The 15,739-nt window shown below is 40.0% G+C and overlaps 1 non-coding gene across 1 annotated transcript; it reads right to left on the reverse strand.

Moving 5' to 3' along the window:
• Nucleotides 1-13,843: 13,843 nt before the first annotated feature.
• Nucleotides 13,844-14,007, reverse strand: LOC138058430 (U1 spliceosomal RNA). The gene has a single exon (XR_011133953.1). It is a non-coding gene; the product is annotated as a U1 spliceosomal RNA (small nuclear RNA).
• Nucleotides 14,008-15,739: the final 1,732 nt, after the last annotated feature.

Below are 15,739 nucleotides of genomic sequence, written 5' to 3' on the forward strand. Positions count from 1 at the left end.
TGTTATAAGAGCATAGTATGACATGATATGATACAACAATAATAAAATAATATTTATTTGTAATATAATCATAATGATATTAACAATGCATTAAATCCTCTTTATAGACTGCTGGTCTGATGCAACGGATAGATGACAGATTCGTACAAAAAATTAGTGAACTACTGAAGGAGGGTATCACAAGTGTGGCAGAGATGGAACGGCACCTGCAATACTATGTCAAGAAGGAGATCTTTGTGGGTGGGCCTGTGCCTGATCCTTCAAACAGGCGCTTCTTTCCAAGCCGCAATGACATTTAAAACTTTATGTATCGGGCCTCTTTAGAGATGCGTCACTTCAAAATAGATCAGGAAAACCTGCAGTTCAAGATTGATGACTGGAGAAAGGAATCTCCTCAAGACATGTTCCATCTGCGTCCAAGTACCAGTGAAACATCATCTGCTTCCCACTGTCAGCAGCAAGTCCACATGCCAGAGGTTGAGGATGACATTATGTCGCAAACTGGGAGCAATGAACATGGCCAGTCCATGGACCTCCTTTTTGTACACCAGACATCCTGGAAGGAAAGCATGCAAGAGAAACGAAAGTGAGATGTGAAAACATCTTTCCAAGATGACCAAACTTTCTTGCAGTTCTGCACGTAAAAAACACCTCGTCACGTGCGCGACTCGTGAAGATGTGCACTATATCTCAACTCTCGAAAATACTTTCAGAAGTACACAAGTTCCTTGAGGATGGCCATGCCAAATGAATCCATCGCACGAGAATCAAACATTTAAAATATACCATTTGTTGTAATTTAAATACTCACAGTCATATGCACCCAATTCTCAAAATAAAAATGTTCTTTGCCAGCTGGGAGGTCCGTTTAGGGAAAAACTGTTACCGAGGCCTTGAAATTGACCGATGTCACAGATTTTTGCTATACGCACCGACCCTTTGCTGGTAAATAACTTCTTTTTTTTTTCTTCTCTCTCTCCCATCCTCTCTTAAAATCACTTGTTTTAATTGTTGACTCGCACCACGCTTGATAACGAATGCAGTATTAAAGCAACTTACAAACTGAACGTTTCAAAGAGAAATATTTTAATTTGAATTCTATTTCCAAACCTCTTGTCTAATGAAAAACAACCTCTGTATGTAAACGGAGTCGGTGTCAAAAAAATAGTGTTTCGTTTCCGGAATGGCAAGGGCAGGAGAAAAGATAGAATACTATGGTGTGGGTCACTTGGCCTGTCATTGTTATTTCGCTTCGTGTATTGAAACTCCTGAGAAATAAAGATAGAAATGTAAACGCAAACTATCTGAACGGTGAGAAGCCTGTCAAGGAATATTAACCATTAATGTCACTGTTCCTTGGTATCAACATGCATAATTAGGTTTTAAACACGTAACGCAAGGCGCAATGGAACGAGACAACAGACGTATTTTGGGAAACACTGCCTTGTGGCTGGTTAGGCTATGCGACTTCCAGATTGCGTGACATAGAACAACCTCACTTATCTCCCCAGCACTACGAGCTGAGTGGTAAACAGGAAGTGCTGGATCGGATAAGAGTATTGGCTAGTGAGCAATGTACAAAGGAACGAGCCAACAAGCTTGGGGGAAGTCGCTGCGCAGACTTAACCACACCACGCAGGAGCGACCCAATTTTAATGACGGCAAAGCAATATCTCCAACCCATCTCCAAAGGGAGAGAGGTTCTACCATGTACCAGGTAAGCCTTTAGCAGTAATGAATGAGGCTTTAACAGATTTGGGCAATGCAGGTGTATGTTATAATCTGAGATCTAGGAACAAAGTTTTTATGTCCTCGTTTTATTTACAAGAAAACTGTTGATTGTATGACCTTGAAGAATGCGAAGATAACTATCGTGACATAAATAGCCATTAACAGTATTTTACTGATAGGGCAGTAAAATCTCATTTCAAGAGAAGAACAGAGACTCGTTTATGTGCACAATACCTATTTTACCGTCAAATACTTACCCCTGCATAACATTTCAAATTCCGTTTTCTGTGAATCTTCTCGTGATTACATGTGTTACATACGAACCATGGCAATTACTAGCTTTACAATCACTGGTGCCTCATTAATCCAATTTATTACTAAGACTTGTTTGCAGTACTAATTAACACGAAAAGGGATAACTTGTGAGTTTTAACAATATATCCTTTAATCTAACCCAAAATCATTCAGATATCCAAAACGTCCTATGCATGAGGCATTTTTTGGGTTTGTCAGCATTATGATTTGCAATATTCCAGGTTTACGTTTAGTTTGTTTTTGTATCTCGAAGATGTTTAGCTTTCCAATTACAAACTCTGTCTTGATTGGTCACTCTACCTCACTGTGTAAATAGTTCACCCTGAATTCAAAATAGATACGTTCCGTTTCTGAAAAAACAAAACAACAACATTCTTTTACAAATTGTACCGGGTATTCCTGATTTCTGTATTAAATTTTTAACTTTTATTTTCCAAATGGTCTTGATAGCACAAGTGTTGCTAATATTTTTAAAAATACAAACACACTTTCAAGTTTAAGGAACATGCTTCAATGTTTCAAACATCATTTTGCATGTATCTGTTCATCCACGCTTTTGGAAAAGTGTTACATACCACGTGCTTACATTTAAACGCATACCTGAGGTAGCTCCTATAGTTGTGTTTACGAGGAAGTGATCTCCTTGGCTAGTAATACTATGAAATGTGGATGACCTCGGTACATTGTTAACCAAATACGTTCCAGCAAGTTTCCTCCTTTTTTTGCTGTTATAAAATAGACGTCTCAGCCTTTTCTCTGTAATTCTGCTGGGTTATTGGGCATGTCTATGTCAATGCACACGCAAGTCACAACTAAAGTAAACACACTTGTGCTTATCGAGACCTGTATTTATCCTTTGGAATCAAGTCTTTATTACCATTGAGAATCAAATGACTGTACAGCCTTTCAAACTACATCACATTTATTTCCTAAAGAGCTGATCAAAGTCTCTACTGTTGACATCAAATCTTGTAAAACTAGAACAGAACTATATACACAAGATGGCAATGAACGCGATCGCTAATATGGCTAGTTGAACAAAGGATACAAGCTAGACCACTACAAGAAACAAACTGTTTAACAATAAAAAACAAAAAAACGCAATAGACAAAAAACTTACCTCCATAGTCAATGGTACACTGAGCGGGAGGCTGTTTGTTCGCGGTGAAAATGGTACAAGCATGAGGCCATTTGTTCGCTGTGCCAATGTTTTTACTTTGTTTTCAGAAGATTCCAATATGGCGTCCATTTGTTTGTGGAGTTATTTTCTTTGTCGCTGTAATCTTCAAAGTAGTTCTTAATAAGGTACCCACTGCTCATTAAAGAATTTGTATTTTGACTTGTATCACTTTCAATAGTTGTGTGCATTTCAGTTACACTCGAGTATATTCTTGTTTCATTCAGTTCGCAGAACTACTTGTTTTGAAGTTGACGCTCGACATCTTTTAGTGTGGGCCTACCGCGAAAAGCCGATGCCTTTCTTTGTATGTGTTTTGAGTGCCCCAAGAAGAAATCGATTAAGCCCACGCAGCGTTGATCTTCAGTTATCCCAAACAATGCATCACAGTGCTCTTCATGTTCTTGGATTACGTGGGTTGCTTTAAATAACCAATGTAAACAGTGGCACGTAGCTTCTATTGTGCATTACCCAATCAACACACCGCCACGTGCTTTCTATTGTGCATTGCACAATCAAACACTGTCACGTTTTTCTATTGTGCATTTTGCTGCACAGGAAAAAAAAAACGTAAATCAAACGTATTTTATAACTCGGGCCCGAGTAAATAGAAGAACATGATCAGATGTTACGATGGAGTGAATTCCACAACTCAGGGGGTGTGGAAGAGAAAGCTCACTTTCCATAGGAGTTATGATTATAAGAGGGTTTAGACAGAAGATGGAGGCCAGACGACCTTGGAGTCCTTGAAGGTTGATAAGTTTTGATTAAGTCAGACAAATAAGACCGCGCACAGTTATTGAGAATTTTGAAAGTAAGAAGTAAAATCTTATATTGACTTCTTTGCTCAATGGGTAGCCAATGTAGGGGACGCAGAATTGGAGTAATATGTTCAGATTTGTGAGAAAAGGTGAGTACTCTGGCTTCAGCATTCTGTACCAGTTGTAGCTTTTGCACTAAAGATTTAGACAGGCCATAAAGAAGGGAGTTGCAAAAATCTAATTTAGAAGAAATGAATGAATGTCTCACAGGCCTTAACGCTGACATGCAGGATTTACAAGTAACAGCAACGTGGTGTTTGAGAGACATGTCCTCGTCTAGGATAACGCCTATGTTACGTAATCATATATTTAAAACCTTGACCTTCAGGGATTAAATTCATTCATGAATGCTGTCACTTGATTCTAGCTTCGAGTTTAAATACATATGCCCATGTATCTACCCAGGGAATTAGCTGCAAGTAAGAATATTGGCGGCCAGTCAATGTAGGTATTGCGGGTGCTGATAGCAGAAGGTGGTTGCACCATAAGTCCAGGGCGCAGAAAAGAATGGCTGGTAAAACGCCCACTCTGCTCTTGGACGATGTGTGATGCGGAGAGAGACTGAGTCGACAGTGCCAGAGTGTAGCACTGTTCAAAAAATGGTGGCAAAAATATTATGAAACCTGATGCAAAAAAGAGATTGCTGCGAGAGAACAGTAAAATGATTCAACTTACTTTTAGCTTGTGCAGCATTGCAATAAGCTATTGAAGCGGTTGCCAATATAGAATGGTTTTTAGATACAAAGTTAGAAACTATTTTCCTTGAAATAAATCTCCCTTCTTCAAAAGGCATTACTTTTCATGTCAACGCACAAAGATAAATATGTTCATTCCCAACGACCTAAAGCAGCTGAAAGCCACATTCTTTACTATGCGTAGAACAACTTAATCTCTTTCACCTGTGTCAATTTTATACTGACCTTTTTGACCTTTTCGACTTTGAGGTCAAAGAAGTTGGTACGCTCAGTACACATACCACGGGTGGTTACTCTGCATATATGGAGCTACACAAAATCGAAACGAAGACAGTTTATTCAATACAGTCTATCATAAACAGTGTTACAGTTTTCGAACTACTTTTAGTTTCAGTAACTGTTTTAGTTGGCAAATGGCTTCGGGAGTGAAACGAATTCCCTTATCACCTTCCAGCCCCAGCTTACAATCCGCAAACAAAAGAGTGGTAGTTTTTCCATCATAGCCTGGCAGACCATGTTTGACCTCAAGGTAATACACTGTAAGTGGATGACAAAGATTATTTCACCAGGTTTTTCAAGTCAACAGGGGCAGATACAGGGAATTGAAAAATGGGGCTTAGTACCCTAACAACTGAACAATTTAGGTTATCTTAGATGCTATTCCCTGTAGTCTGTGAGGCTCCTCTTGACAGATTTAATCGTTTTAATAATAAATTGGAAAGGGAGGTGGGGGTTGGGGTGCAGTAATACTGTCATGTCCTGAGAAAGTTTGACCCAAAATGCTTTCCCTACTGCCTATGAATGATAAATAATCCTAACTTTGTAGGACCCAATTACCCTACTTTTTAGAATAATACAACTTATGTTTTGAATTTTTCTATTACAGATGTCAATTTCAGCTACCGGGGAATACTGCATTTTATTGGAAGTGAAGAGCTTTTCCTAATCCTAAACAAAATAAATGTGGAGTCTTTTTTCTCATGTCAAAGACAAATGTGTGGAGGAACTCAGAACATGACCACATTTGTGTATGGCTGTAATGTCAATGCGTACGCAACATTTCGAGCCGCAAAGGCGCTAACCAACAAGCAAACTAATGTTTACGAATTGCAAGAGGCCCTGTCTAATTTTAATGGTTAGCAAGAACTTCTGCGAAGAATAAACAATATATATATATTGAATATTTGATATGGTGGAATGGTTTGTTGAAATTTGAAGTAAATATCATTATCTGTACAGTAACAGAGAAACAACTTCTATAACAGTTACAAAAATACATTTAACGAATATAATTTCCTATTTTGTACAACCTTTAAAATATGGTCATACACAACTGCTTTATGTTGAACACGAACTTTTTTGCACAATTTGGAATTATACCCATGGAGAGGCTCACAACTGGTTAGGTGATGAAAGATAAATGATTGACAAACAATCTTGTTCACTTAAGGAATTGTTATTGCTTCATTGTTATCATATATCATATATGATATATCATCATATATCTTTATTTACCCTCGGATTTTTAGAGTAGCTTGGTGTAGCTAATATCTCCGAGCATTTACCATCCCAACCATGATACATCACAGAAGACAGACCACAACACCGGGAACTACATGCCCTACTCTTTACGACAAGTGTGCGGGTTCTTTTACGTCCCACAGGATTATGAACATTGAAGGGTTGTGAGACGGGACCTCCGGCTTATCGTCCTTATCCGAGAAGACTAGAGAGTCTAACCTTTTGCAGATGTAATTACAAAGGCAGCACTTTCTCCTCAGTTATTTAAAGACCCCGAGTGTTGGTCCGGCCGGAGGTGAACTCACGACCTCCCACGTGACAGCCCGTGCTCAACCAACTGAGCCACCGGTATGGTAGTGCTCATAGATCCATGGAAAGCTGTTGAGAAAACAATATAAGCAAATAATTATGTATGTTAGCACACATCACTAGAGACAAATTAAAGAATGTTGCAATTGAATGGAGAATATCTTATGTCTTTCTTTATGGCTAATAAAAAAACTGAATGCTCAAAGTGTCTCTGAAATAATAATTAACTGCTGTGAATTAAACCGATTTAATTCCCATTGTTCTGTGGCCAATGCAAATCTCACATGTAACTGGCTATGACGTTCATTTCAAAAATGTTATTAATTTTGTCAGCCACAGCAAAATATCAGCAACAACCTGAATCTTTAGTAGCTGACCAAATATCTTCCTGTAATGCTTGGTGATGAACCTTTTGAAGGAAAGCCATACTGCATACATTAAGAATGCAAAATATTGTTATGAAAAGAAAATGGTGCATACTTTTTCACGATACTTGATATTGACAAATTCTACAGGTGAGAGAAATTTTTCTAGAGTGTCAATCTGCTTTGTTTTGCCCTTGCCAGAAAAGCATGGAAGATTCAGACTTTTGAGAATTCTGGCCAATTCTTTGCCCGTAAGGAAATGCAAAAGTGAGCTGGCACTGCCTCCCTTTAAACTTGCAAGGAATTGCTCCACTTTTTCTGGGGTTTTTGCATTTTTCCTAAGCTCTATAACAATACCTGGAATGGCATTTAGAGCTTTCGAGGCATTTTCTTACTGGTGGCTGGGTTTTTAGTAGACTTAGGCAGACTTTGCCGCAAGCTGTGTTACTCTCTAATTATCTGTTGCTTCGATTTCAGAAACATGGTGATAATTGGTTGAAGAAGTATCACATGAGCTGCTTTTGCACATCCACTGGCTTTGCCAAGTAAGCGTTCCCATTTGGAACGCAAAATTGCACTGGTGGAAAGCTGCTTGAGGGACCAAGTTACTGCATCATTTCCAGTTTGTTTTAAAATAATTTCTTGCTGTAAAAGAGCCTCAGTTTCCTTGTGCAGTGTTATAAAAAAATCATCAGTCCGAGAAAAAGGCATAAACATGAATTTGCCTGGTTCCTACAGCTCATCTTTTCCTAAGCGTTCAATTAGCTTCAGTAAATATTCTTTGCTGACCACAACCTGTGTACTATCATTAAACGAAAGTTTAATGCTTATTGTTGTTGAATATGACAGAATAGTGTCCCTAGCCCTCTTGATGGCCCAACCAGCATGTTGTCTGATTGCAATCTCTTTCAACCTGCATGACCGACACTCACTGACTTGTTATTTGAACAGCGAAGAATTGCATAACTCCAGATGTGCTGGAGAATATGTTGGAATACAACATTACTTTCTTTGTTGTTGGATGCTGGCACTCCAACAAGATGTTGCCATGACTCGAAAAGCTTTGACTGCCTATCAAATCTTTGCCGGGTAAATGCTTTCTCCAATGTCACCATTTTTAATTGCTTGCTCTTTAACTTATCAGCAGATTTGTAGCGATTAAGGACGACATCATTCAGCTCTCTTATAAATGTTCCCAGCCTATCTACAGCGGCACCATCATTGTCAATTTTGGACAGCATGTCACAAGAGAACCTTGACTCAATTTCTTCACAGCTCAATGATAATCTTTGGAAAACGGACGGAGTTCCTTTACTTCAAAAGGATCAGCATCTTTGAGCATTATGTCTTCCACAAGTTCTTCATCTGCATAGTCTGCGAGACTAAGGATCATTTGTAGATCTTCTAATTCACCCGGATCGTGTGTCTCGCTGACGTTATTTTCAATTGATTCCCAGTCTCTCTCCGCATCACACATCGCTCAAGAGCAGAGTGGGTGTTTCACCGCCCATTCTTTTCTGCGCCCTGATAAGTCCAATGACTGCCAAAATTTATCCGGCATCCCCCTTTACCTCAGGGCACTTAGCAACATTCCTGACTCCCCCACTCTCGCTATGAGCTAGATACAATGAAACAAGAAAATCAGTTATTTGTATTTGAAGTGGTTTATTAATTTACAGGTAGCTTTCATTGTTATAGTTGAAGGGTTGCATCATGACAATGATTGGTTTTTAAAAAGATGTATAGAAGGTTGATATTGTAATTTAACTTGTTCCTTTTTGCATGTTGACCTTAGAGAAATCAAGCTGGTAGTAGCACTGCAATGGAATTTATTGCATTTCAAGAGTGCATGCAGTATCTGATTGGCGATTTTTAATCACCACAGTCATATCAGACCGACACATCTTTATTGCCAATCACATGAAAAAAGTTCTGCATAATATAGTGCATTACCTTGCTATCTGGCACTTGAAGGAAATTAAGATATTGTAGTGTTTCAATGATTTTAGCTTATGCTTTTCACATGTGTATTATATTGTTCATGTGATAAAACTATTTCCTACACATTTTCAGAAATATGCAAATCACTCACTACCGTCTCAAAACAGAAAGGATGTGAAACCCTGTGAGAGATACCTTTACTGGCACGCCACCCCCAACCCCACCCCCACCTTAAGTGGCAATGGACGAGTCCTTTGGGCCAAATTCAAATCATTTCTCAATCATGTGATTAATAAGCACTCTGGATTTGATTACCCACTATTTAATAAGTGTGTTCGTCGGGATATTCAACCAAGAAAGGGTATGGAGACAATATTTGGAAGACTGTGTTTTTTGCAATTTTTAATGCTCAATTCTTTTTTTCTCTGTGAAATATGCCAAACATTAATTTGCGTGTCATGGGCTGTACTTTATGTCATCCCAGCAACCTTGGTCTATGATAAACTGGTGGAGACACTCACCAAAAACTTGTTAGGTAAAAGAATCAAGCAAGCGTCACCATTCTCACAGAGAAGCCGTTTAGAGGGATTCCACTCTACATTAAATTACTTTGCTCCAAAAATGATTGCTTATCCTCATGTTCGAATGTACTGCAGGTGATTTTAATTCTTTCAAGTACTACCACATACTAATAGGAGGAGGAGTTTTTTTATGAGGGAAAGAAAGCGCTCATTATTATTTTTTTGTAGGCACATCTTAGCTGCAGCCCGTGTAAAATGAAATCCTGGATTCCATTCAGGAATGGTAGGATTGGTTGAATCCCACAAAGGGAAGGTGGGATCCCACATGGAATAGGCGAGATCCCAGATGAGGTCTCCGTTGCACTGGACATCACTCAAACCAACATGATCAAAATATATCATGGGATTAAATGGCACTTTGTTTCCACCTTGAACAAACAAAAAGGTTCTCCTGATTGGAGTATTGAACAGTTATGTGATCACACAATAATGAAATTTCCAGGTTTGGCATTCTCTCTTACCGGTAATCAAGTTTCCCTTTCATCTTTATATTGACGTTTTTAACTCATGAATACGTATCAAAGAATAATTTATTAATTTGTTCTGACATTCACAAAAAAACTAAATTAATGCCTACGGGTTAGGAATGAAATTAAGCCCTTTCCACCACGTTGGGGAATCTACTTATGTACAGATCATGCCTACCAGGCATTTCCAGCTTAATGCAAATCTGGTTTAGCTGTTGTAACTTAACTGCAGCAAACGTGTGAGAATTCAGTACTCTTGACATGTGCTTCACCAGACTGAAGCCCTTATAGATTATAACACAACCAAGCACTGACTTGTGCTCCCTTAAATTGCCACAGAGGTATCTTGGTAATGAAGGTAGCAGCACACATCTCCAAGTTGGCTCTGTCCACTACTGTCACGATAATCAACTGTATAACTGCAGGTTGTGCTTGCCCTCTCATACAATGTACTCTGACAAGGGTGGGAATTGAACCCACGACCTTCAGGTTAGATCACCGCTGTTCTACCGACTGAGCTACAAGGTCAGACGGGAGCAGGCCATGGGAACTGACGATGTTAAAGTCACAGCAATGAACATGTACAAGTACAAGAAAGGATTACAGTTTTTTTGCAAACGTTGGCCGTGTAGCACTTTTATTTGAAAAGACTTAACTGATTAGAGTGTAATGTGAAGTGCTAGTTTTCTACCCCATATGAACCATGTGAGCGTTGATGATAGAAATGGGCCCACACAAGGACAGAGAAACACTGACAAGGATGGGAATTGAACCCACTACCTTCAGTTAAGGACTGTTTGGAGCCCCAACAGAGAGGGTTGCCAGGGAAAGCTGTTTTTCAGGCCTTTATTATGTTTGGAAAAGACTCAAATACTGCACTGTACTGTTAATTGACTACAACCAATCATAACCGAGACTAAAACTAATGATGACTTACAGGCACGCATCTCTCGGTTCATTGAGCAACAAAGTACGTGTAATCACTTTGAATTCTGACTGGTCCATCACACTATTTGCAGTTGCTGCAATTGGTCAGAGCAACTATTTTGGTCTTGGTTTTGGGACACTCAACTGAAAATCTCCGTTTACGTTATGGATGGTGCAACTAAATTAATGCAACAGTTTAAGGCAAATAGCTGCTCTGCTATGTGTTCCATGAATCATGCTTCTTAAGGAGCCATTCATTCTTTCAAAGCCAAAACAAGAATACACCCATAAAGGCCCAAACAGTCTCACAAAGTAGACAAAATGGTGCATCTGATGAGCATTCATGGTCATTGCTTTCTCCCCTATGGATAAAGTAATTTAAATGGTCAGTGTTGACTATCTTGGTGTGTACAACTGCAACCATGGTAGTCCCTGCTAGGCAGATACGACACAAAGCAAAGCATTTCATAGACTCAAAATTAAAAATAAGTGTCACCACTTTGTCCAAAATAAGTTCGACATGCCATCAGCCCCAGTCAGGTCAGCAGGTGTAATTTTCTCACTGACGAGAAGGGACATAGCTGATACTAACAATGCAAAGTGCTGCAGGTAGCCATGATCCAGGATTCCCATCAGTGCTGGTACTGAATAGTACAAAAGCCAAGCTCTGAATTCTGCAGCTAAAATTACCAAAATCCATTTTTGGTCTCTCCAGTCAGCTATATTTCGTGGTATTAGCTTGACCCTCCACAATGTAAAGAGTTGTTAAAACAAGACTGTAGTCCAAACATTTCCAAGTCACCCCTTGGTTACAAAGGGGTATTCGATAGCACTTTACTGTCGTAACTAAAATACTGTTAAATTACATGTACAATACCTTTCCAATGAGCTCTGCCAGTTAGTGATCTTGGTTTTCTTGAAAGAAAGTCAGGCTCTTTCAAAGATGTGAGGCGTTTGTCCAGTACAGCAATCTTTAATGGAGAAGAAAAAAAAACTTTTCTTAAGTTTACAATACACGTGGAGATACTTAGACAGTATCTTTGACATTTATATTGCTTTCTTGACCCATTTTTGAATGACACACTGTAATGCGTCGAACGTTATCTGAAATGCACTGCAAATGATCCCCCCAGCCTATCCTATTCAGTTCAGCCAAAGCCTATCAGTTCACTATGGTGTGGAGGAAAAAGAGATTTTGGATTTCTTTGGCTGTACAGATGACTTGAGGTTAAGTGCAATACCTTGTTTCAGAATAATCTGACCAAATTTATAGCTGTCTAGTATCGTTTACAGTTCTGTAAAGGACAATCTTTGTCGACATACCGTTTCTCCTAGCCTTGTTGCCTCATAAGCTCATTTGACAATGTCTTGTGCGTTTTGTACTCCCAGACCCTGTGTAAGCTGTTTTTCCTTAAGACCTTTCCAGTATCAAAATAGGTGGAACAACCATTCTCCCCATTGAACTGCTTCATATTTGTCACCAATGCTTTTGCCTTTAAGTCTTCTGTTGATAAAAGCAAGGTAGCATACACTTTCTCCTGTCCATCACCAATGGCCACAGACATTCCTTCGGAAAAGATTAATGATGAGAATCTTATCCGACCACAAGACCACTGTTTTATTTTAAACATCTATCAAAACAATGTTAATTTTCAGTAAAATTCAGGTTTTTATAATAACAGGTCAACTTACCATCACTATAGACGTCAGAAATAGCACTGATCACAGGTTTGGAAAAAGTCAACATGTTTGGCTTTTTATTGGAGCACCATAATCCTGCAAGGAGAAGATACTTTTTGGACTGCCTGCTAAGTATGTTAAGTTTGCAACAGATTAGTATCTTGGTGTTTTTTATTTATATTACCGTAAATGAATGCTTTATGCCTTTACTTCTCCATGTAAAAAAAAGTTAACAGAGAATCAACAAGATGTTCTCGTCCGATCACTGAAGTTAAACCCCGTCAGGCGGGGTTAGTACTTGGAGGGGAGACCGCCTGGGAATACCCCGTGTTGTAGGCTTCCATTTTTTGTTCTGTACACTTGATTATCTCAAATAATCTCAGTTTCCTCCACGAAAGAACATTCCAAACCAGGTTTTTTGAACACAACATGCCAAGGATATGTCAAAAATGAGACATACAACAAAAACAAAATAGTTCACACGAGAAAGTGGAACTTGTATTCCCAAGGGAGCACATGCGTGCGAGATCTTATCAATCCAACGTTTATGACATTAAACGTATCTTTTCGTGTGAGCAAAGAACAGGATACAACAAGTAAAAAATGCATGCACTGTTATGAATTAGATGGAAGATAATCTAGCCGGGATGATATGTATACAATGAAGGCTACAACACTATAACATTCATCTTGCAAAAACGTGACTTATGTGACGTAGCGCACTTCAAAGTCTTACTGTTCCCTGCTCAACACAGACAGTACGTATTCAAAGAGTGGATAAGACACTATCCTGAGCATAAAAGATTTACTTTTTCTGATAACATAGAGAAACCACAAAATGGTGGCCAAAGAAATGTAACGCCAACTGATCTGGCGGGTCCTCAGTTACTCAATGCAAAACAGGCTCTCCAGAAGGCAACATAACACAAGGCAAAAGAAATCTATCACGCATATAGATGGGCGATGGAGCAGTACAAACACACATCCACTTATGTTTTCCAAACGATGCACGAGGATAAGAGCTCGACCCGCTGGCATTTTCTTGTCTCACTCGTCTATCGATGGAAGTGCCGCTAATCGATGCGGCTGAAATAAACACGTCGTCTCCCTCTCTCTACGGCCAAGAATAAAAGAAATAAAATCACAGTTTTGCAGTGCACCAAGTACGGTTGATTCACCTAGAATTGCAGCAGTGGACTTCACAAATACAACTCACCTTGCTTAGTCCTTACACCACCACTGCATCTCCTGCCCTACCTGAAACGATACCAACAAACCTTCCCATTAGCCAACTTTGCCACCGGGGGTTGGTGCAGGGACTAGCGCGAACACAGGTCCCCAGTACCAGAAATTATACGCTCGAGTTACCCACATTTGGGGTAATCGCAAGGGTCAACCCAATCGAAGTGCAATGAAAGAGCCTCACCTTGAGAGGACTGCCTTCCTGATCACAGTGCCTCCCGCGTCAGGTAAGTATGCCTTCTCCGCCTCTCCGGGACCGCAAAACGCAACTTGTCTGCGCATACCATGTGGTAATGGAGGTCACGTGCTCTTCGTCCTGTCCTGTCGTGCTGTCCACTCGCTGCTATGCTACCTAGAAAAGAGAAGATAACATGAAGGTTGGTTGGTCACTTATTCTGCTTTCATTTGATTATTTCTTCCCCAGAGGGAAGTGGGCCACACTCTGAGGTAGTGCTATACCGAGGCAAGCGTCTTTTCCATGCTCGATGAGCAGCGTATCAGATATTAAGCTGATAAGAACAGATACTTTTTTTTTTCCGTTTTTTTTCGTTTATTTACATATATACAGTGGGCAGGGCAGAGAAAGCTCTGTTTACCCTTATTTTACAATGATAAAGTTTAAATTTAACCTAGTGAAAATACAATGTTATTTTGAAGAAAGTTCAATCGAACGTATATTGTTGCTAAAGCGAAAGCGTTCTGGAGACACCTCGTTTGATTTACACTCCAGAATGCCAGAAAGTTATGAAATATCGATGCAAGTGAAAAGTGAATGTGACGCTAGCAAAATTACTAAATACATTTGTTTGTTTGCTAATTAGATTGCTAATTGCATTATGATTGTAATCTTATTATTTCGTTGTTTTATTCCATTATTGGTTTTGTTTTGCTGTGGTTTCTATGGTTATGTGGTAAATAATAAGCTTGGGTTTAGGGGAATTGAGCTCCCCGCAGTGCTCCCGACACGGCGCATACTGCTGCCCCTGCTAGCCAGTTGCACCGCGCCGAAAACACAGTGAGTGGGGCTCCATACCCCGTGTTCATGCTTAGATAATTATGCGCAGCTCATCATTGTCTACGCAACAAAGGACCTTCATGTGGGCCCAAGTGTTGGAAAAGTCCTGAGGGGAGTAGTAGGAATGTGCCACGGAGATACGCGTGCGCACCCTTGTTTTAATTTTATTAATTACAGCCTGGGCGGACGTATCCTTCTGTTCAAAAGTACGAAGGTTCCGCGCCGCCCAGATATCGTTAAGAGTAATATTAAACAAAAACCTAGAAATTGAGTTTGCTTTGGAGGACTGGTCGTCCTGGGGGAGGCCATGTCCGAAAAAAACTAGAGCTGGACTTAGAATAAAAACTGTAGAATAGAAAGGATGTACGATTTGAAAAACCCACGCCCACACCTGGGTTGCAATAGTGCATTCACAGAAGGCGCAAGAGAAGGATTCGGTAAGGCCACAGGTAGCGCAACGCTCGCTAACTCGGAGCCGGCGCCAGCGTTTTAGGAAAGCCCGAGTTTTAATACTGCCTCCCAATTGGTACTTAGACCCCCATATATGCTTGGCCAGATGTTACGCCAAGGTAGGGTGATAGCCAGTTTCCCCTCCCAAGGCAATTGCTGGGGAGAGGGGTTCACGAGTTTCTCGTAGAAGGCTTGAACGGTGTAGTCTGGTAGGAGGGTCAGTTTTAGATTAAGGCGATCAGTCGCTGTAAGGATGTGCTGGTAGTGCAAAGGGGGAGAATCCCCGATGTATTTCGGTACAGCGTTTGATCACAGGAAAGACCAGCTTTTCGTCTTGCGACTTAAGGCTAGGCCAATCCAAAATCTAGCGAAGTATACCCACTTGGAGTCACACGTTTGGTCTCCTATACAGGGAACCCAACGTAACTTTAGGGCCCGGGCCTTCTCTTGCGGGTTAACAACTGCCAGGCCTTCTTAAGCTAAGGGAAGCTGGCATGTCGAC

The sequence above is a fragment of the Montipora capricornis genome, chromosome 7 (assembly GCF_036669925.1).
Source record: "Montipora capricornis isolate CH-2021 chromosome 7, ASM3666992v2, whole genome shotgun sequence".
Lineage (NCBI taxonomy): Eukaryota > Metazoa > Cnidaria > Anthozoa > Scleractinia > Acroporidae > Montipora > Montipora capricornis.